Source organism: Patagioenas fasciata, chromosome 6 (genome assembly GCF_037038585.1).
Source record: "Patagioenas fasciata isolate bPatFas1 chromosome 6, bPatFas1.hap1, whole genome shotgun sequence".
NCBI lineage: Eukaryota > Metazoa > Chordata > Aves > Columbiformes > Columbidae > Patagioenas > Patagioenas fasciata.
In genome coordinates this window covers 42,135,504-42,156,380 of record NC_092525.1, presented here as the reverse complement: position 1 = coordinate 42,156,380, position 20,877 = coordinate 42,135,504, and positions in this window count along the sequence as shown.

Genomic DNA, 20,877 nt, shown 5'->3' with positions numbered 1-20,877 from the left:
TTCCCATGATATGCATGGTCTCTGCACCAAACCCCCACGACTCAGCCTAAATACATCTGCCGCTTGTTCTCTTGTACTGCCAGCAGATTGTGGAAGTACAGTGTAAAAACCATCTTTATGGAGAGATCTTTGTGGTTTAGGCTTAGTCTAAGTGTCTCAAGTAGCCGGGGCTTTTGTTTGGGCCTAATCCATAAGGTCTGATGGCTTTCCTCCTCACTCAAGATGAATGTGGTAGAAAATATAAATCAAAGAAACGTCCTTTGGCCTAGCCTTGCCTTGCCTTGCCTTATTTCCTTCTCATCCTGTTCTCTGTCCCAGCCTCTCTCACTAACCCCTCGTCTGGCTGCATGTCTCTTCTTTCCTCTCTCCTTTTCTCAAACTCTCCTGCTTCCTGGCTTTCGTCTTTCAATTCCTCCATTTCAGTCCTGCAGCCCGGCACTACTTTTTCCTCTTGCCTCCCTTTGGCCTGCTCCCTTGGCTTTCTCCCTCTGTTCCATATCCTTCTTCCCGACTTGTCTCTTGGAGACTTTTGGCCACTTTGGAGCCAAGTCTGGGGATGTTTTGGAAACTTTTCAGAGGCCTCGCTGGTGACAGGGGGGACAGCAGGCAGTGACAGGCCTGGGGCTGACAGACACCCCCTCCCCTAGCGGGCGCTCGGCTGCCACACCCACCTGACATAGAACCTTTGTCACAATGCCCGCTACCGTGGTGAGGATGCGGGCACTCTGCAGGTGACAGGGACCCAGCAGGACTGGGTGTCAGTTCAGCAATTGCTCAGGTCCCCAAAGAAGCTGAATTCTGCAAATTGCTGCTTTTGCTCTTGAAATGATGTCATCAGGTGGGTGTTTTGGTGTAATACACTGAAAACCAGAGCAGAAATGCTGAAATATTCCCATGATATGCATGGTCTCTGCACCAAACCACCACGACTCAGCCTAAATACATCTGCCGCTTGTTCTCTTGTACTGCCAGCAGATTGTGGAAGTACAGTGTAAAAACCATCTTTATGGAGAGATCTTTGTGGTTTAGGCTTAGTCTAAGTGTCTCAAGTAGTGGGGGCTTTTGTTTGGGCCTAATCCATAAAGTCTGATGGCTTTCCTCCTCACTCAAGATGAATGTGGTAGAAAATATAAATCAAGGAAACGTCCTTTGGCCTACCCTTGCCTTGCCTTGCCTTATTTCCTTCTCATCCTGTTCTCTGTCCCTGCCTCTCTCACTAACCCCTCGTCTGGCTGCATGTCTCTTCTTTCCTCTCTCCTTTTCTCAAACTCTCCTGCTTCCTGGCTTTCGTCTTTCAATTCCTCCATTTCAGTCCTGCAGCCCGGCACTACTTTTTCCTCTTGCCTCCCTTTGGCCTGCTCCCTTGCCTTTCTCCCTCTGTTCCATATCCTTCTGCCCGACTTGTCTCTTGGAGACTTTTGGCCACTTTGCACCCAAGTCTGGGGATGTTTTGGAAACTTTTCAGAGGCCTTGCTGGTGACAGGGGGGACAGCAGGTAGTGACAGGCCCGGGGCTGACAGGCTCCCCGTCCCCTAGCGGGCGCTCGGTTGCCACACCCAGCTGACATAGAACCTTTGTCACAATGCCCACTACCGTGGTGAGGATGCGGGCACTCTGCAGGTGACAGGGACCCAGCAGGACTTGCTGTCAGCTCAGCAATTGCTCAGTTCCCCAAAGAAGCTGAATTCTGCAAATTGCTGCTTTTGCTCTTGAAATGATGTCATCAGGTGGGTGTTTTGGTGTAATACACTGAAAACCAGAGCAGAAATGCTGAAATATTCCCATGATATGCATGGTCTCTGCACCAAACAACCACGACTCAGCCTAACTACATCTGCCGCTTGTTCTCTTGTACTGCCAGCAGATTGTGGAAGTACAGTGTAAAAACCATCTTTATGGAGAGATCTTTGTGGTTTAGGCTTAGTCTAAGTGTCTCAAGTAGCCGGGGCTTTTGTTTGGGCCTAATCCATAAGGTCTGATGGCTTTCCTCCTCACTCAAGATGAATGTGGTAGAAAATATAAATCAAGGAAACGTCCTTTGGCCTACCCTTGCCTTGCCTTGCCTTATTTCCTTCTCATCCTGTTCTCTGTCCCTGCCTCTCTCACTAACCCCTCGTCTGGCTGCATGTCTCTTCTTTCCTCTCTCCTTTTCTCAAACTCTCCTGCTTCCTGGCTTTCGTCTTTCAATTCCTCCATTTCAGTCCTGCAGCCCGGCACTACTTTTTCGTCTTGCCTCCCTTTGGCCTGCTCCCTTGCCTTTCTCCCTCTGCTCCATATCCTTCTTCCCGACTTGTCTTTTGGAGACTTTTGGCCACTTTGCACCCAAGTCTGGGGATGTTTTGGAAACTTTTCAGAGGCCTCGCTGGTGACAGGGGGGACAGCAGGCAGTGACAGGCCCGGGGCTGACAGGCTCCCCCTCCCCTAGCGGGCGCTCGGCTGCCACACCCAGCTGACATAGAACCTTTGTCACAATGCCCGCTACCGTGGTGAGGATGCGGGCACTCTGCAGGTGACAGGGACCCAGCAGGACTTGGTGTCAGCTCAGCAATTGCTCAGTTCTCCAAAGAAGCTGAATTCTGCAAATTGCTGCTTTTGCTCTTGAAATGATGTCATCAGGTGGGAGTTTTGGTGTAATACACTGAAAACCAGAGCAGAAATGCTGAAATATTCCCATGATATGCATGGTCTCTGCACCAAACCACCATGACTCAGCCTAAATACATCTGCCGCTTGTTCTCTTGTACTGCCAGCAGATTGTGGAAGTACAGTGTAAAAACCATCTTTATGGAGAGATCTTTGTGGTTTAGGCTTAGTCTAAGTGTCTCAAGTAGCCGGGGCTTTTGTTTGGGCCTAATCCATAAGGTCTGATGGCTTTCCTCCTCATCTCAAGATGAATGTGGTAGAAAATATAAATCAAAGAAACGTCCTTTGGCCTAGCCTTGCCTTGCCTTGCCTTATTTCCTTCTCATCCTGTTCTCTGTCCCAGCCTCTCTCACTAACCCCTCGTCTGGCTGCATGTCTCTTCTTTCCTCTCTCCTTTTCTCAAACTCTCCTGCTTCCTGGCTTTCGTCTGTCAATTCCTCCATTTCAGTCCTGCAGCCCGGCACTACTTTTTCCTCTTGCCTCCCTTTGGCCTGCTCCCTTGCCTTTCTCCCTCTGTTCCATATCCTTCTGCCCGACTTGTCTCTTGGAGACTTTTGGCCACTTTGGAGACAAGTCTGGGGATGTTTTGGAAACTTTTCAGAGGCCTCGCTGGTGACAGGGGGGACAGCAGGCAGTGACAGGCCCGGGGCTGACAGACTCCCCCTCCCCTAGCGGGCGCTCGGCTGCCACACCCAGCTGACATAGAACCTTTGTCACAATGCTCGCTACCGTGGTGAGGATGCGAGCACTCTGCAGGTGACAGGGACCCAGCAGGACTTGCTGTCAGCTCAGCAATTGCTCAGTTCCCCAAAGAAGCTGAATTCTGCAAATTGCTGCTTTTGCGCTTGAAATGATGTCATCAGGTGGGTGTTTTGGTGTAATACACTGAAAACCAGAGCAGAAATGCTGAAATATTCCCATGATATGCATGGTCTCTGCACCAAACCACCACGACTCAGCCTAAATACATCTGCCGCTTGTTCTCTTGTACTGCCAGCAGATTGTGGAAGTACAGTGTAAAAACCATCTTTATGGAGAGATCTTTGTGGTTTAGGCTTAGTCTAAGTGTCTCAAGTAGCCGGGGCTTTTGTTTGGGCCTAATCCATAAGGTCTGATGGCTTTCCTCCTCATCTCAAGATGAATGTGGTAGAAAATATAAATCAAAGAAACGTCCTTTGGCCTAGCCTTGCCTTGCCTTGCCTTATTTCCTTCTCATCCTGTTCTCTGTCCCAGCCTCTCTCACTAACCCCTCGTCTGGCTGCATGTCTCTTCTTTCCTCTCTCCTTTTCTCAAACTCTCCTGCTTCCTGGCTTTCGTCTGTCAATTCCTCCATTTCAGTCCTGCAGCCCGGCACTACTTTTTCCTCTTGCCTCCCTTTGGCCTGCTCCCTTGCCTTTCTCCCTCTGTTCCATATCCTTCTTCCCGACTTGTCTCTTGGAGACTTTTGGCCACTTTGCACCCAAGTCTGGGGATGTTTTGGAAACTTTTCAGAGGCCTCGCTGGTGACAGGGGGGACAGCAGGCAGTGACAGGCCCGGGGCTGACAGGCTCCCCCTCCCCTAGCGGGCGCTCGGCTGCCACACCCAGCTGACATAGAACCTTTGTCACAATGCCCGCTACCGTGGTGAGGATGCGGGCACTCTGCAGGTGACAGGGACCCAGCAGGACTGGGTGTCAGTTCAGCAATTGCTCAGGTCCCCAAAGAAGCTGAATTCTGCAAATTGCTGCTTTTGCTCTTGAAATGATGTCATCAGGTGGGTGTTTTGGTGTAATACACTGAAAACCAGAGCAGAAATGCTGAAATATTCCCATGATATGCATGGTCTCTGCACCAAACCACCACGACTCAGCCTAAATACATCTGCCGCTTGTTCTCTTGTACTGCCAGCAGATTGTGGAAGTACAGTGTAAAAACCATCTTTATGGAGAGATCTTTTTGGTTTAGGCTTAGTCTAAGTGTCTCAAGTAGCCGGGGCTTTTGTTTGGGCCTAATCCATAAGGTCTGATGGCTTTCCTCCTCACTCAAGATGAATGTGGTAGAAAATATAAATCAAAGAAACGTCCTTTGGCCTACCCTTGCCTTGCCTTGCCTTATTTCCTTCTCATCCTGTTCTCTGTCCCAGCCTCTCTCACTAAGCCCTCGTCTGGCTGCATGTCTCTTCTTTCCTCTCTCCTTTTCTCAAACTCTCCTGCTTCCTGGCTTTCGTCTTTCAGTTCCTCCATTTCAGTCCTGCAGCCCGGCACTACTTTTTCCTCTTGCCTCCCTTTGGCCTGCTCCCTTGGCTTTCTCCCTCTGTTCCATATCCTTCTGCCCGACTTGTCTCTTGGAGACTTTTGGCCGCTTTGCACCCAAGTCTGGGGATGTTTTGGAAACTTTTCAGAGGCCTCGCTGGTGACAGGGGGGACAGCAGGCAGTGACAGGCCCGGGGCTGACAGGCTCCCCCTCCCCTAGCGGGCGCTCGGCTGCCACACCCACCTGACATAGAACCTTTGTCACAATGCCCGCTACCGTGGTGAGGATGCGGGCACTCTGCAGGCGACAGGGACCCAGCAGGACTTGGTGTCAGCTCAGCAATTGCTCAGTTCCCCAAAGAAGCTGAATTCTGCAAATTGCTGCTTTTGCTCTTGAAATGATGTCATCAGGTGGGTGTTTTGGTGTAATACACTGAAAACCAGAGCAGAAATGCTGAAATATTCCCATGATATGCATGGTCTCTGCACCAAACCACCACGACTCAGCCTAAATACATCTGCCGCTTGTTCTCTTGTACTGCCAGCAGATTGTGGAAGTACAGTGTAAAAACCATCTTTATGGAGAGATCTTTTTGGTTTAGGCTTAGTCTAAGTGTCTCAAGTAGCCGGGGCTTTTGTTTGGGCCTAATCCATAAGGTCTGATGGCTTTCCTCCTCACTCAAGATGAATGTGGTAGAAAATATAAATCAAAGAAACGTCCTTTGGCCTACCCTTGCCTTGCCTTGCCTTATTTCCTTCTCATCCTGTTCTCTGTCCCAGCCTCTCTCACTAAGCCCTCGTCTGGCTGCATGTCTCTTCTTTCCTCTCTCCTTTTCTCAAACTCTCCTGCTTCCTGGCTTTCGTCTTTCAGTTCCTCCATTTCAGTCCTGCAGCCCGGCACTACTTTTTCCTCTTGCCTCCCTTTGGCCTGCTCCCTTGGCTTTCTCCCTCTGTTCCATATCCTTCTGCCCGACTTGTCTCTTGGAGACTTTTGGCCGCTTTGCACCCAAGTCTGGGGATGTTTTGGAAACTTTTCAGAGGCCTCGCTGGTGACAGGGGGGACAGCAGGCAGTGACAGGCCCGGGGCTGACAGGCTCCCCCTCCCCTAGCGGGCGCTCGGCTGCCACACCCACCTGACATAGAACCTTTGTCACAATGCCCGCTACCGTGGTGAGGATGCGGGCACTCTGCAGGCGACAGGGACCCAGCAGGACTTGGTGTCAGCTCAGCAATTGCTCAGTTCCCCAAAGAAGCTGAATTCTGCAAATTGCTGCTTTTGCTCTTGAAATAATGTCATCAGGTGGGTGTTTTGGTGTAATACACTGAAAACCAGAGCAGAAATGTTGAAATATTCCCATGATATGCATGGTCTCTGCACCAAACCACCACGACTCAGCCTAAATACATCTGCCGCTTGTTCTCTTGTACTGCCAGCAGATTGTGGAAGTACAGTGTAAAAACCATCTTTATGGAGAGATCTTTGTGGTTTAGGCTTAGTCTAAGTGTCTCAAGTAGCCGGGGCTTTTGTTTGGGCCTGATCCATAAGGTCTGATGGCTTTCCTCCTCATCTCAAGATGAATGTGGTAGAAAATATAAATCAAAGAAACGTCCTTTGGCCTAGCCTTGCCTTGCCTTGCCTTATTTCCTTCTCATCCTGTTCTCTGTCCCAGCCTCTCTCACTAACCCCTCGTCTGGCTGCATGTCTCTTCTTTCCTCTCTCCTTTTCTCAAACTCTCCTACTTCCTGGCTTTCGTCTTTCAATTCCTCCATTTCAGTCCTGCAGCCCGGCACTACTTTTTCCTCTTGCCTCCCTTTGGCCTGCTCCCTTGGCTTTCTCCCTCTGTTCCATATCCTTCTTCCCGACTTGTCTCTTGGAGACTTTTGGCCACTTTGCACCCAAGTCTGGGGATGTTTTGGAAACTTTTCAGAGGCCTCGCTGGTGACAGGGGGGACAGCAGGCAGTGACAGGCCCGGGGCTGACAGGCTCCCCCTCCCCTAGCGGGCGCTCGGCTGCCACACCCACCTGACATAGAACCTTTGTCACAATGACCGCTACCGTGGTGAGGATGTGGGCACTCTGCAGGTGACAGGGACCCAGTAGGACTGGGTGTCAGTTCAGCAATTGCTTAGTTCCCCAAAGAAGCTGAATTCTGCAAATTGCTGCTTTTGCTCTTGAAATGATGTCATCAGTTGGGTGTTTTGGTGTAATACAGTGAAAACCAGAGCAGAAATCCTGAAATATTCCCATGATATGCATGGTCTCTGCACCAAACCACCACGACTCAGCCTAAATACATCTGCCGCTTGTTCTCTTGTACTGCCAGCAGATTGTGGAAGTACAGTGTAAAAACCATCTTTATGGAGAGATCTTTGTGGTTTAGGCTTAGTCTAAGTGTCTCAAGTAGCCGGGGCTTTTGTTTGGGCCTGATCCATAAGGTCTGATGGCTTTCCTCCTCATCTCAAGATGAATGTGGTAGAAAATATAAATCAAAGAAACGTCCTTTGGCCTAGCCTTGCCTTGCCTTGCCTTATTTCCTTCTCATCCTGTTCTCTGTCCCAGCCTCTCTCACTAACCCCTCGTCTGGCTGCATGTCTCTTCTTTCCTCTCTCCTTTTCTCAAACTCTCCTACTTCCTGGCTTTCGTCTTTCAATTCCTCCATTTCAGTCCTGCAGCCCGGCACTACTTTTTCCTCTTGCCTCCCTTTGGCCTGCTCCCTTGGCTTTCTCCCTCTGTTCCATATCCTTCTTCCCGACTTGTCTCTTGGAGACTTTTGGCCACTTTGCACCCAAGTCTGGGGATGTTTTGGAAACTTTTCAGAGGCCTCGCTGGTGACAGGGGGGACAGCAGGCAGTGACAGGCCCGGGGCTGACAGGCTCCCCCTCCCCTAGCGGGCGCTCGGCTGCCACACCCAGCTGACATAGAACCTTTGTCACAATGACCGCTACCGTGGTGACGATGCGGGCACTCTGCAGGTGACAGGGACCCAGTAGGACTGGGTGTCAGTTCAGCAATTGCTCAGGTCCCCAAAGAAGCTGAATTCTGCAAATTGCTGCTTTTGCTCTTGAAATGATGTCATCAGGTGGGTGTTTTGGTGTAATACACTGAAAACCAGAGCAGAAATGCTGAAATATTCCCATGATATGCATGGTCTCTGCACCAAACCACCACGACTCAGCCTAAATACATCTGCCGCTTGTTCTCTTGTACTGCCAGCAGATTGTGGAAGTACAGTGTAAAAACCATCTTTATGGAGAGATCTTTTTGGTTTAGGCTTAGTCTAAGTGTCTCAAGTAGCCGGGGCTTTTGTTTGGGCCTAATCCATAAGGTCTGATGGCTTTCCTCCTCATCTCAAGATGAATGTGGTAGAAAATATAAATCAAAGAAACGTCCTTTGGCCTACCCTTGCCTTGCCTTGCCTTATTTCCTTCTCATCCTGTTCTCTGTCCCAGCCTCTCTCACTAAGCCCTCGTCTGGCTGCATGTCTCTTCTTTCCTCTCTCCTTTTCTCAAACTCTCCTGCTTCCTGGCTTTCGTCTTTCAGTTCCTCCATTTCAGTCCTGCAGCCCGGCACTACTTTTTCCTCTTGCCTCCCTTTGGCCTGCTCCCTTGCCTTTCTCCCTCTGTTCCATATCCATCCCGACTTGTCTCTTGGAGACTTTTGGCCGCTTTGCACCCAAGTCTGGGGATGTTTTGGAAACTTTTCAGAGGCCTCGCTGGTGACAGGGGGGACAGCAGGCAGTGACAGGCCCGGGGCTGACAGGCTCCCCCTCCCCTAGCGGGCGCTCGGCTGCCACACCCAGCTGACATAGAACCTTTGTCACAATGCTCGCTACCCTGGTGAGGATGCGGGCACTCTGCAGGTGACAGGGACCCAGCAGGACTTGCTGTCAGCTCAGCAATTGCTCAGTTCCCCAAAGAAGCTGAATTCTGCAAATTGCTGCTTTTGCGCTTGAAATGATGTCATCAGGTGGGTGTTTTGGTGTAATACACTGAAAACCAGAGCAGAAATGCTGAAATATTCCCATGATATGCATGGTCTCTGCACCAAACCACCACGACTCAGCCTAAATACATCTGCCGCTTGTTCTCTTGTACTGCCAGCAGATTGTGGAAGTACAGTGTAAAAACCATCTTTATGGAGAGATCTTTGTGGTTTAGGCTTAGTCTAAGTGTCTCAAGTAGCGGGGGATTTTGTTTGGGCCTAATCCATAAGGTCTGATGGCTTTCCTCCTCATCTCAAGATGAATGTAGTAGAAAATATAAATCAAAGAAACGTCCTTTGGCCTAGCCTTGCCTTGCCTTGCCTTATTTCCTTCTCATCCTGTTCTCTGTCCCAGCCTCTCTCACTAAGCCCTCGTCTGGCTGCATGTCTCTTCTTTCCTCTCTCCTTTTCTCAAACTCTCCTGCTTCCTGGCTTTCGTCTTTCAATTCCTCCATTTCAGTCCTGCAGCCCGGCACTACTTTTTCCTCTTGCCTCCCTTTGGCCTGCTCCCTTGCCTTTCTCCCTCTGTTCCATATCCTTCTGCCCGACTTGTCTCTTGGAGACTTTTGGCCACTTTGCACACAAGTCTGGGGATGTTTTGGAAACTTTTCAGAGGCCTCGCTGGTGACAGGGGGGACAGCAGGCAGTGACAGGCCTGGGGCTGACAGACTCCCCCTCCCCTAGCGGGCGCTCGGCTGCCACACCCAGCTGACATAGAACCTTTGTCACAATGCTCGCTACCCTGGTGAGGATGCGGGCACTCTGCAGGTGACAGGGACCCAGCAGGACTGGGTGTCAGTTCAGCAATTGCTCAGGTCCCCAAAGAAGCTGAATTCTGCAAATTGCTGCTTTTGCTCTTGAAATGATGTCATCAGGTGGGTGTTTTGGTGTAATACACTGAAAACCAGAGCAGAAATGCTGAAATATTCCCATGATATGCATGGTCTCTGCACCAAACCACCACGACTCAGCCTAAATACATCTGCCGCTTGTTCTCTTGTACTGCCAGCAGATTGTGGAAGTACAGTGTAAAAACCATCTTTATGGAGAGATCTTTGTGGTTTAGGCTTAGTCTAAGTGTCTCAAGTAGCCGGGGCTTTTGTTTGGGCCTAATCCATAAGGTCTGATGGCTTTCCTCCTCACTCAAGATGAATGTGGTAGAAAATATAAATCAAAGAAACGTCCTTTGGCCTAGCCTTGCCTTGCCTTGCCTTATTTCCTTCTCATCCTGTTCTCTGTCCCAGCCTCTCTCACTAACCCCTCGTCTGGCTGCATGTCTCTTCTTTCCTCTCTCCTTTTCTCAAACTCTCCTGCTTCCTGGCTTTCGTCTTTCAATTCCTCCATTTCAGTCCTGCAGCCCGGCACTACTTTTTCCTCTTGCCTCCCTTTGGCCTGCTCCCTTGCCTTTCTCCCTCTGTTCCATATCCTTCTGCCCGACTTGTCTCTTGGAGACTTTTGGCCACTTTGGAGACAAGTCTGGGGATGTTTTGGAAACTTTTCAGAGGCCTCGCTGGTGACAGGGGGGACAGCAGGCAGTGACAGGCTCAGGGATGACAGGCTCCCCCTCCCCTAGCGGGCGCTCGGCTGCCACACCCAGCTGACATAGAACCTTTGTCACAATGCCCGCTACCGTGGTGAGGATGCGGGCACTCTGCAGGTGACAGGGACCCAGCAGGACTTGCTGTCAGCTCAGCAATTGCTCAGTTCCCCAAAGAAGCTGAGTTCTGCAAATTGCTGCTTTTGCTCTTGAAATGATGTCATCAGGTGGGTGTTTTGGTATAAAACACTGAAAACCAGAGCAGAAATGCTGAAATATTCCCATGATATGCATGGTCTCTGCACCAAACCACCACGACTCAGCCTAAATACATCTGCCGCTTGTTCTCTTGTACTGCCAGCAGATTATGGAAGTACAATGTAAAAACCATCTTTATGGAGAGATCTTTGTGGTTTAGGCTTAGTCTAAGTGTCTCAAGTAGCCGGGGCTTTTGTTTGGGCCTAATCCATAAGGTCTGATGGCTTTCCTCCTCATCTGAAGATGAATGTGGTAGAAAATATAAATCAAAGAAACGTCCTTTGGCCTACCCTTGCCTTGCCTTGCTTTATTTCCTTCTCATCCTGTTCTCTGTCCCAGCCTCTCTCACTAATCCCTCGTCTGGCTGCATGTCTCTTCTTTCCTCTCTCCTTTTCTCAAACTCTCCTGCTTCCTGGCTTTCATCTGTCAATTCCTCCATTTCAGTCCTGCAGCCCGGCACTACTTTTTCCTCTTGCCTCCCTTTGGCCTGCTCCCTTGGCTTTCTCCCTCTGTTCCATATCCTTCTTCCCGACTTGTCTCTTGGAGACTTTTGGCCACTTTGCACCCAAGTCTGGGGATGTTTTGGAAACTTTTCAGAGGCCTCGCTGGTGACAGGGGGGACAGCAGGCAGTGACAGGCCTGGGGCTGACAGACTCCCCCTCCCCTAGCGGGCGCTCGGCTGCCACACCCAGCTGACATAGAACCTTTGTCACAATGCCCGCTACCGTGGTGAGGATGCAGGCACTCTGCAGGTGACAGGGACCCAGCAGGACTGGGTGTCAGTTCAGCAATTGCTCAGTTCCCCAAAGAAGCTGAATTCTGCAAATTGCTGCTTTTGCTCTTGAAATGATGTCATCAGGTGGGTGTTTTGGTGTAATACAGTGAAAACCAGAGCAGAAATGCTGAAATATTCCCATGATATGCATGGTCTCTGCACCAAACCACCACGACTCAGCCTAAATACATCTGCCGCTTGTTCTCTTGTACTGCCAGCGGATTGTGGAAGTACAGTGTAAAAACCATCTTTATGGAGAGATCTTTGTGGTTTAGGCTTAGTCTAAGTGTCTCAAGTAGCGGGGGCTTTTGTTTGGGCCTAATCCATAAGGTCTGATGGCTTTCCTCCTCATCTCAAGATGAATGTGGTAGAAAATATAAATCAAAGAAACGTCCTTTGGCCTAGCCTTGCCTTACCTTGCCTTATTTCCTTCTCATCCTGTTCTCTGTCCCAGCCTCTCTCACTAAGCCCTCGTCTGGCTGCATGTCTCTTCTTTCCTCTCTCCTTTTCTCAAACTCTCCTGCTTCCTGGCTTCCGTCTTTCAATTCCTCCATTTCAGTCCTGCAGCCCGGCAATACTTTTTCCTCTTGCCTCCCTTTGGCCTGCTCCCTTGGCTTTCTCCCTCTGTTCCATATCCTTCTGCCCGACTTGTCTCTTGGAGACTTTTGGCCACTTTGGAGACAAGTCTGGGGATGTTTTGGAAACTTTTCAGAGGCCTCGCTGGTGACAGGGGGGACAGCAGGCAGTGACAGGCCCGGGGCTGACAGACTCCCCCTCCCCTAGCGGGCGCTCGGCTGCCACACCCAGCTGACATAGAACCTTTGTCACAATGCTCGCTACCGTGGTGAGGATGCGGGCACTCTGCAGGTGACAGGGACCCAGCAGGACTTGCTGTCAGCTCAGCAATTGCTCAGTTCCCCAAAGAAGCTGAATTCTGCAAATTGCTGCTTTTGCTCTTGAAATGATGTCATCAGGTGGGTGTTTAGGTATAATACACTGAAAACCAGAGCAGAAATGCTGAAATATTCCCATGATATGCATGGTCTCTGCACTAAACCACCACGACTCAGCCTAAATACATCTGCCGCTTGTTCTCTTGTACTGCCAGCAGATTGTGGAAGTACAGTGTAAAAACCATCTTTATGGAGAGATCTTTGTGGTTTAGGCTTATTCTAAGTGTCTCAAGTAGCGGGGGCTTTTGTTTGGGCCTAATCCATAAGGTCTGATGGCTTTCCTCCTCATCTCAAGATGAATGTGGTAGAAAATATAAATCAAAGAAACGTCCTTTGGCCTAGCCTTGCCTTGCCTTGCCTTATTTCCTTCTCATCCTGTTCTCTGTCCCAGCCTCTCTCACTAACCCCTCGTCTGGCTGCATGTCTCTTCTTTCCTCTCTCCTTTTCTCAAACTCTCCTGCTTCCTGGCTTTCGTCTTTCAATTCCTCCATTTCAGTCCTGCAGCCCGGCACTACTTTTTCCTCTTGCCTCCCTTTGGCCTGCTCCCTTGGCTTTCTCCCTCTGTTCCATATCCTTCTTCCCGACTTGTCTCTTGGAGACTTTTGGCCACTTTGCACCCAAGTCTGGGGATGTTTTGGAAACTTTTCAGAGGCCTCGCTGGTGACAGGGGGGACAGCAGGCAGTGACAGGCCTGGGGCTGACAGACTCCCCCTCCCCTAGCGGGCGCTCGGCTGCCACACCCAGCTGACATAGAACCTTTGTCACAATGCCCGCTACCGTGGTGAGGATGCAGGCACTCTGCAGGTGACAGGGACCAAGCAGGACTGGGTGGCAGTTCAGCAATTGCTCAGTTCCCCAAAGAAGCTGAATTCTGCAAATTGCTGCTTTTGCTCTTGAAATGATGTCATCAGGTGGGTGTTTTGGTGTAATACAGTGAAAACCAGAGCAGAAATGCTGAAATATTCCCATGATATGCATGGTCTCTGCACCAAACCACCACGACTCAGCCTAAATACATCTGCCGCTTGTTCTCTTGTACTGCCAGCAGATTGTGGAAGTACAGTGTAAAAACCATCTTTATGGAGAGATCTTTGTGGTTTAGGCTTAGTCTAAGTGTCTCAAGTAGCCGGGGCTTTTGTTTGGGCCTAATCCATAAGGTCTGATGGCTTTCCTCCTCACTCAAGATGAATGTGGTAGAAAATATAAATCAAAGAAACGTCCTTTGGCCTAGCCTTGCCTTGCCTTGCCTTATTTCCTTCTCATCCTGTTCTCTGTCCCAGCCTCTCTCACTAACCCCTCGTCTGGCTGCATGTCTCTTCTTTCCTCTCTCCTTTTCTCAAACTCTCCTGCTTCCTGGCTTTCGTCTTTCAATTCCTCCATTTCAGTCCTGGAGCCCGGCACTACTTTTTCCTCTTGCCTCCCTTTGGCCTGCTCCCTTGCCTTTCTCCCTCTGTTCCATATCCTTCTGCCCGACTTGTCTCTTGGACACTTTTGGCCACTTTGGAGACAAGTCTGGGGATGTTTTGGAAACTTTTCAGAGGCCTCGCTGGTGACAGGAGGGACAGCAGGCAGTGACAGGCCGGGGCTGACAGACTCCCCCTCCCATAGCGGGCGCTCGGCTGCCACACCCAGCTGACATAGAACCTTTGTCACAATGCTCGCTACTGTGGTGAGGATGCGGGCACTCTGCAGGTGACAGGGACCCAGCAGGACTTGCTGTCAGCTCAGCAATTGCTCAGTTCCCCAAAGAAGCTGAATTCTGCAAATTGCTGCTTTTGCGCTTGAAATGATGTCATCAGGTGGGTGTTTTGGTGTAATACACTGAAAACCAGAGCAGAAATGCTGAAATATTCCCATGATATGCATGGTCTCTGCACCAAACCACCACGACTCAGCCTAAATACATCTGCCGCTTGTTCTCTTGTACTGCCAGCAGATTGTGGAAGTACAGTGTAAAAACCATCTTTATGGAGAGATCTTTGTGGTTTAGGCTTAGTCTAAGTGTCTCAAGTAGCCGGGGCTTTTGTTTGGGCCTAATCCATAAGGTCTGATGGCTTTCCTCCTCACTCAAGATGAATGTGGTAGAAAATATAAATCAAAGAAACGTCCTTTGGCCTAGCCTTGCCTTGCCTTGCCTTATTTCCTTCTCATCCTGTTCTCTGTCCCAGCCTCTCTCACTAACCCCTCGTCTGGCTGCATGTCTCTTCTTTCCTCTCTCCTTTTCTCAAACTCTCCTGCTTCCTGGCTTTCGTCTTTCAATTCCTCCATTTCAGTCCTGCAGCCCGGCACTACTTTTTCCTCTTGCCTCCCTTTGGCCTGCTCCCTTGCCTTTCTCCCTCTGTTCCATATCCTTCTGCCCGACTTGTCTCTTGGAGACTTTTGGCCACTTTGGAGACAAGTCTGGGGATGTTTTGGAAACTTTTCAGAGGCCTCGCTGGTGACAGGGGGGACAGCAGGCAGTGACAGGCCCGGGGCTGACAGGCTCCCCCTCCCCTAGCGGGCGCTCGGCTGCCACACCCAGCTGACATAGAACCTTTGTCACAATGCTCGCTACCCTGGTGAGGATGCGGGCACTCTGCAGGTGACAGGGACCCAGCAGGACTTGCTGTCAGGTCAGCAATTGCTCAGTTCCCCAAAGAAGCTGAATTCTGCAAATTGCTGCTTTTGCGCTTGAAATGATGTCATCAGGTGGGTGTTTTGGTGTAATACACTGAAAACCAGAGCAGAAATGCTGAAATATTCCCATGATATGCATGGTCTCTGCACCAAACCACCACGACTCAGCCTAAATACATCTGCCGCTTGTTCTCTTGTACTGCCAGCAGATTGTGGAAGTACAGTGTAAAAACCATCTTTATGGAGAGATCTTTGTGGTTTAGGCTTAGTCTAAGTGTCTCAAGTAGCCGGGGCTTTTGTTTGGGCCTAATCCATAAGGTCTGATGGCTTTCCTCCTCACTCAAGATGAATGTGGTAGAAAATATAAATCAAAGAAACGTCCTTTGGCCTAGCCTTGCCTTGCCTTGCCTTATTTCCTTCTCATCCTGTTCTCTGTCCCAGCCTCTCTCACTAACCCCTCGTCTGGCTGCATGTCTCTTCTTTCCTCTCTCCTTTTCTCAAACTCTCCTGCTTCCTGGCTTTCGTCTTTCAATTCCTCCATTTCAGTCCTGCAGCCCGGCACTACTTTTTCCTCTTGCCTCCCTTTGGCCTGCTCCCTTGCCTTTCTCCCTCTGTTCCATATCCTTCTGCCCGACTTGTCTCTTGGAGACTTTTGGCCACTTTGGAGACAAGTCTGGGGATGTTTTGGAAACTTTTCAGAGGCCTCGCTGGTGACAGGGGGGACAGCAGGCAGTGACAGGCCCGGGGCTGACAGGCTCCCCCTCCCCTAGCGGGCGCTCGGCTGCCACACCCAGCTGACATAGAACCTTTGTCACAATGCTCGCTACCCTGGTGAGGATGCGGGCACTCTGCAGGTGACAGGGACCCAGCAGGACTTGCTGTCAGGTCAGCAATTGCTCAGTTCCCCAAAGAAGCTGAATTCTGCAAATTGCTGCTTTTGCGCTTGAAATGATGTCATCAGGTGGGTGTTTTGGTGTAATACACTGAAAACCAGAGCAGAAATGCTGAAATATTCCCATGATATGCATGGTCTCTGCACCAAACCACCACGACTCAGCCTAAATACATCTGCCGCTTGTTCTCTTGTACTGCCAGCAGATTGTGGAAGTACAGTGTAAAAACCATCTTTATGGAGAGATCTTTGTGGTTTAGGCTTAGTCTAAGTGTCTCAAGTAGCCGGGGCTTTTGTTTGGGCCTAATCCATAAGGTCTGATGGCTTTCCTCCTCACTCAAGATGAATGTGGTAGAAAATATAAATCAAAGAAACGTCCTTTGGCCTAGCCTTGCCTTGCCTTGCCTTATTTCCTTCTCATCCTGTTCTCTGTCCCAGCCTCTCTCACTAACCCCTCGTCTGGCTGCATGTCTCTTCTTTCCTCTCTCCTTTTCTCAAACTCTCCTGCTTCCTGGCTTTCGTCTTTCAATTCCTCCATTTCAGTCCTGCAGCCCGGCACTACTTTTTCCTCTTGCCTCCCTTTGGCCTGCTCCCTTGCCTTTCTCCCTCTGTTCCATATCCTTCTGCCCGACTTGTCTCTTGGAGACTTTTGGCCACTTTGGAGACAAGTCTGGGGATGTTTTGGAAACTTTTCAGAGGCCTCGCTGGTGACAGGGGGGACAGCAGGCAGTGACAGGCCGGGGCTGACAGACTCCCCCTCCCCTAGCGGGCGCTCGGCTGCCACACCCAGCTGACATAGAACCTTTGTCACAATGCTCGCTACTGTGGTGAGGATGCGGGCACTCTGCAGGTGACAGGGACCCAGCAGGACTTGCTGTCAGCTCAGCAATTGCTCAGTTCCCCAAAGAAGCTGAATTCTGCAAATTGCTGCTTTTGCGCTTGAAATGATGTCATCAGGTGGGTGTTTTGGTGTAATACACTGAAAACCAGAGCAGAAATGCTGAAATATTCCCATGATATGCATGGTCTCTGCACCAAACCACCACGACTCAGCCTAAATACATCTGCCGCTTGTTCTCTTGTACTGCCAGCAGATTGTGGAAGTACAGTGTAAAAACCATCTTTATGGAGAGATCTTTGTGGTTTAGGCTTAGTCTAAGTGTCTCAAGTAGCCGGGGCTTTTGTTTGGGCCTAATCCATAAGGTCTGATGGCTTTCCTCCTCACTCAAGATGAATGTGGTAGAAAATATAAATCAAAGAAACGTCCTTTGGCCTACCCTTGCCTTGCCTTGCCTTATTTCCTTCTCATCCTGTTCTCTGTCCCTGCCTCTCTCACTAACCCCTCGTCTGGCTGCATGTCTCTTCTTTCCTCTCTCCTTTTCTCAAACTCTCCTGCTTCCTGGCTTTCGTCTTTCAATTCCTCCATTTCAGTCCTGCAGCCCGGCACTACTTTTTCCTCTTGCCTCCCTTTGGCCTGCTCCCTTGGCTTTCTCCCTCTGTTCCATATCCTTCTTCCCGACTTGTCTCTTGGAGACTTTTGGCCACTTTGGAGCCAAGTCTGGGGATGTTTTGGAAACTTTTCAGAGGCCTCGCTGGTGACAGGGGGGACAGCAGGCAGTGACAGGCCCGGGGCTGACAGGCTCCCCCTCCCCTAGCGGGCGCTCGGCTGCCACACCCAGCTGACATAGAACCTTTGTCACAATGCCCGCTACCGTGGTGAGGATGCGGGCACTCTGCAGGTGACAGGGACCCAGCAGGACTTGGTGTCAGCTCAGCAATTGCTCAGTTCTCCAAAGAAGCTGAATTCTGCAAATTGCTGCTTTTGCTCTTGAAATGATGTCATCAGGTGGGAGTTTTGGTGTAATACACTGAAAACCAGAGCAGAAATGCTGAAATATTCCCATGATATGCATGGTCTCTGCACCAAACCACCATGACTCAGCCTAAATACATCTGCCGCTTGTTCTCTTGTACTGCCAGCAGATTGTGGAAGTACAGTGTAAAAACCATCTTTATGGAGAGATCTTTGTGGTTTAGGCTTAGTCTAAGTGTCTCAAGTAGCCGGGGCTTTTGTTTGGGCCTAATCCATAAGGTCTGATGGCTTTCCTCCTCATCTCAAGATGAATGTGGTAGAAAATATAAATCAAAGAAACGTCCTTTGGCCTAGCCTTGCCTTGCCTTGCCTTATTTCCTTCTCATCCTGTTCTCTGTCCCAGCCTCTCTCACTAACCCCTCGTCTGGCTGCATGTCTCTTCTTTCCTCTCTCTTTTTCTCAAACTCTCCTACTTCCTGGCTTTCGTCTTTCAATTCCTCCACTTCAGTCCTGCAGCCCGGCACTACTTTTTCCTCTTGCCTCCCTTTGGCCTGCTCCCTTGCCTTTCTCCCTCTGTTCCATATCCTTCTGCCCGACTTGTCTCTTGGAGACTTTTGGCCACTTTGCACCCAAGTCTGGAGATGTTTTGGAAACTTTTCAGAGGCCTCGCTGGTGACAGGGGGGACAGCAGGCAGTGACAGGCCCGGGGCTGACAGACTCCCCCTCCCCTAGCGGGCGCTCAGCTGCCACACCCAGCTGACATAGAACCTTTGTCACAATGACCGCTACCGTGGTGAGGATGTGGGCACTCTGCAGGTGACAGGGACCCAGTAGGACTGGGTGTCATTCAGCAATTGCTCAGTTCCCCAAAGAAGCTGAATTCTGCAAATTGCTGCTTTTGCTCTTGAAATGATGTCATCAGGTGGGTGTTTTGGTGTAATACACTGAAAACCAGAGCAGAAATGCTGAAATATTCCCATGATATGCATGGTCTCTGCACCAAACCACCACGACTCAGCCTAAATACATCTGCCGCTTGTTCTCTTGTACTGCCAGCAGATTGTGGAAGTACAGTGTAAAAACCATCTTTATGGAGAGATCTTTGTGGTTTAGGCTTAGTCTAAGTGTCTCAAGTAGCCGGGGCTTTTGTTTGGGCCTAATCCATAAGGTCTGATGGCTTTCCTCCTCACTCAAGATGAATGTGGTAGAAAATATAAATCAAAGAAACGTCCTTTGGCCTAGCCTTGCCTTGCCTTGCCTTATTTCCTTCTCATCCTGTTCTCTGTCCCAGCCTCTCTCACTAACCCCTCGTCTGGCTGCATGTCTCTTCTTTCCTCTCTCCTTTTCTCAAACTCTCCTGCTTCCTGGCTTTCGTCTTTCAATTCCTCCATTTCAGTCCTGGAGCCCGGCACTACTTTTTCCTCTTGCCTCCCTTTGGCCTGCTCCCTTGCCTTTCTCCCTCTGTTCCATATCCTTCTGCCCGACTTGTCTCTTGGAGACTTTTGGCCACTTTGGAGACAAGTCTGGGGATGTTTTGGAAACTTTTCAGAGGCCTCGCTGGTGACAGGAGGGACAGCAGGCAGTGACAGGCCGGGGCTGACAGACTCCCCCTCCCATAGCGGGCGCTCGGCTGCCACACCCAGCTGACATAGAACCTTTGTCACAATGCTCGCTACTGTGGTGAGGATGCGGGCACTCTGCAGGTGACAGGGACCCAGCAGGACTTGCTGTCAGCTCAGCAATTGCTCAGTTCCCCAAAGAAGCTGAATTCTGCAAATTGCTGCTTTTGCGCTTGAAATGATGTCATCAGGTGGGTGTTTTGGTGTAATACACTGAAAACCAGAGCAGAAATGCTGAAATATTCCCATGATATGCATGGTCTCTGCACCAAACCACCACGACTCAGCCTAAATACATCTGCCGCTTGTTCTCTTGTACTGCCAGCAGATTGTGGAAGTACAGTGTAAAAACCATCTTTATGGAGAGATCTTTGTGGTTTAGGCTTAGTCTAAGTGTCTCAAGTAGCCGGGGCTTTTGTTTGGGCCTAATCCATAAGGTCTGATGGCTTTCCTCCTCACTCAAGATGAATGTGGTAGAAAATATAAATCAAAGAAACGTCCTTTGGCCTAGCCTTGCCTTGCCTTGCCTTATTTCCTTCTCATCCTGTTCTCTGTCCCAGCCTCTCTCACTAACCCCTCGTCTGGCTGCATGTCTCTTCTTTCCTCTCTCCTTTTCTCAAACTCTCCTGCTTCCTGGCTTTCGTCTTTCAATTCCTCCATTTCAGTCCTGCAGCCCGGCACTACTTTTTCCTCTTGCCTCCCTTTGGCCTGCTCCCTTGCCTTTCTCCCTCTGTTCCATATCCTTCTGCCCGACTTGTCTCTTGGAGACTTTTGGCCACTTTGGAGACAAGTCTGGGGATGTTTTGGAAACTTTTCAGAGGCCTCGCTGGTGACAGGGGGGACAGCAGGCAGTGACAGGCCCGGGGCTGACAGGCTCCCCCTCCCCTAGCGGGCGCTCGGCTGCCACACCCAGCTGACATAGAACCTTTGTCACAATGCTCGCTACTGTGGTGAGGATGCGGGCACTCTGCAGGTGACAGGGACCCAGCAGGACTTGCTGTCAGCTCAGCAATTGCTCAGTTCCCCAAAGAAGCTGAATTCTGCAAATTGCTGCTTTTGCGCTTGAAATGATGTCATCAGGTGGGTGTTTTGGTGTAATACACTGAAAACCAGAGCAGAAATGCTGAAATATTCCCATGATATGCATGGTCTCTGCACCAAACCACCACGACTCAGCCTAAATACATCTGCCGCTTGTTCTCTTGTACTGCCAGCAGATTGTGGAAGTACAGTGTAAAAACCATCTTTATGGAGAGATCTTTGTGGTTTAGGCTTAGTCTAAGTGTCTCAAGTAGCCGGGGCTTTTGTTTGGGCCTAATCCATAAGGTCTGATGGCTTTCCTCCTCACTCAAGATGAATGTGGTAGAAAATATAAATCAAAGAAACGTCCTTTGGCCTAGCCTTGCCTTGCCTTGCCTTATTTCCTTCTCATCCTGTTCTCTGTCCCAGCCTCTCTCACTAACCCCTCGTCTGGCTGCATGTCTCTTCTTTCCTCTCTCCTTTTCTCAAACTCTCCTGCTTCCTGGCTTTCGTCTTTCAATTCCTCCATTTCAGTCCT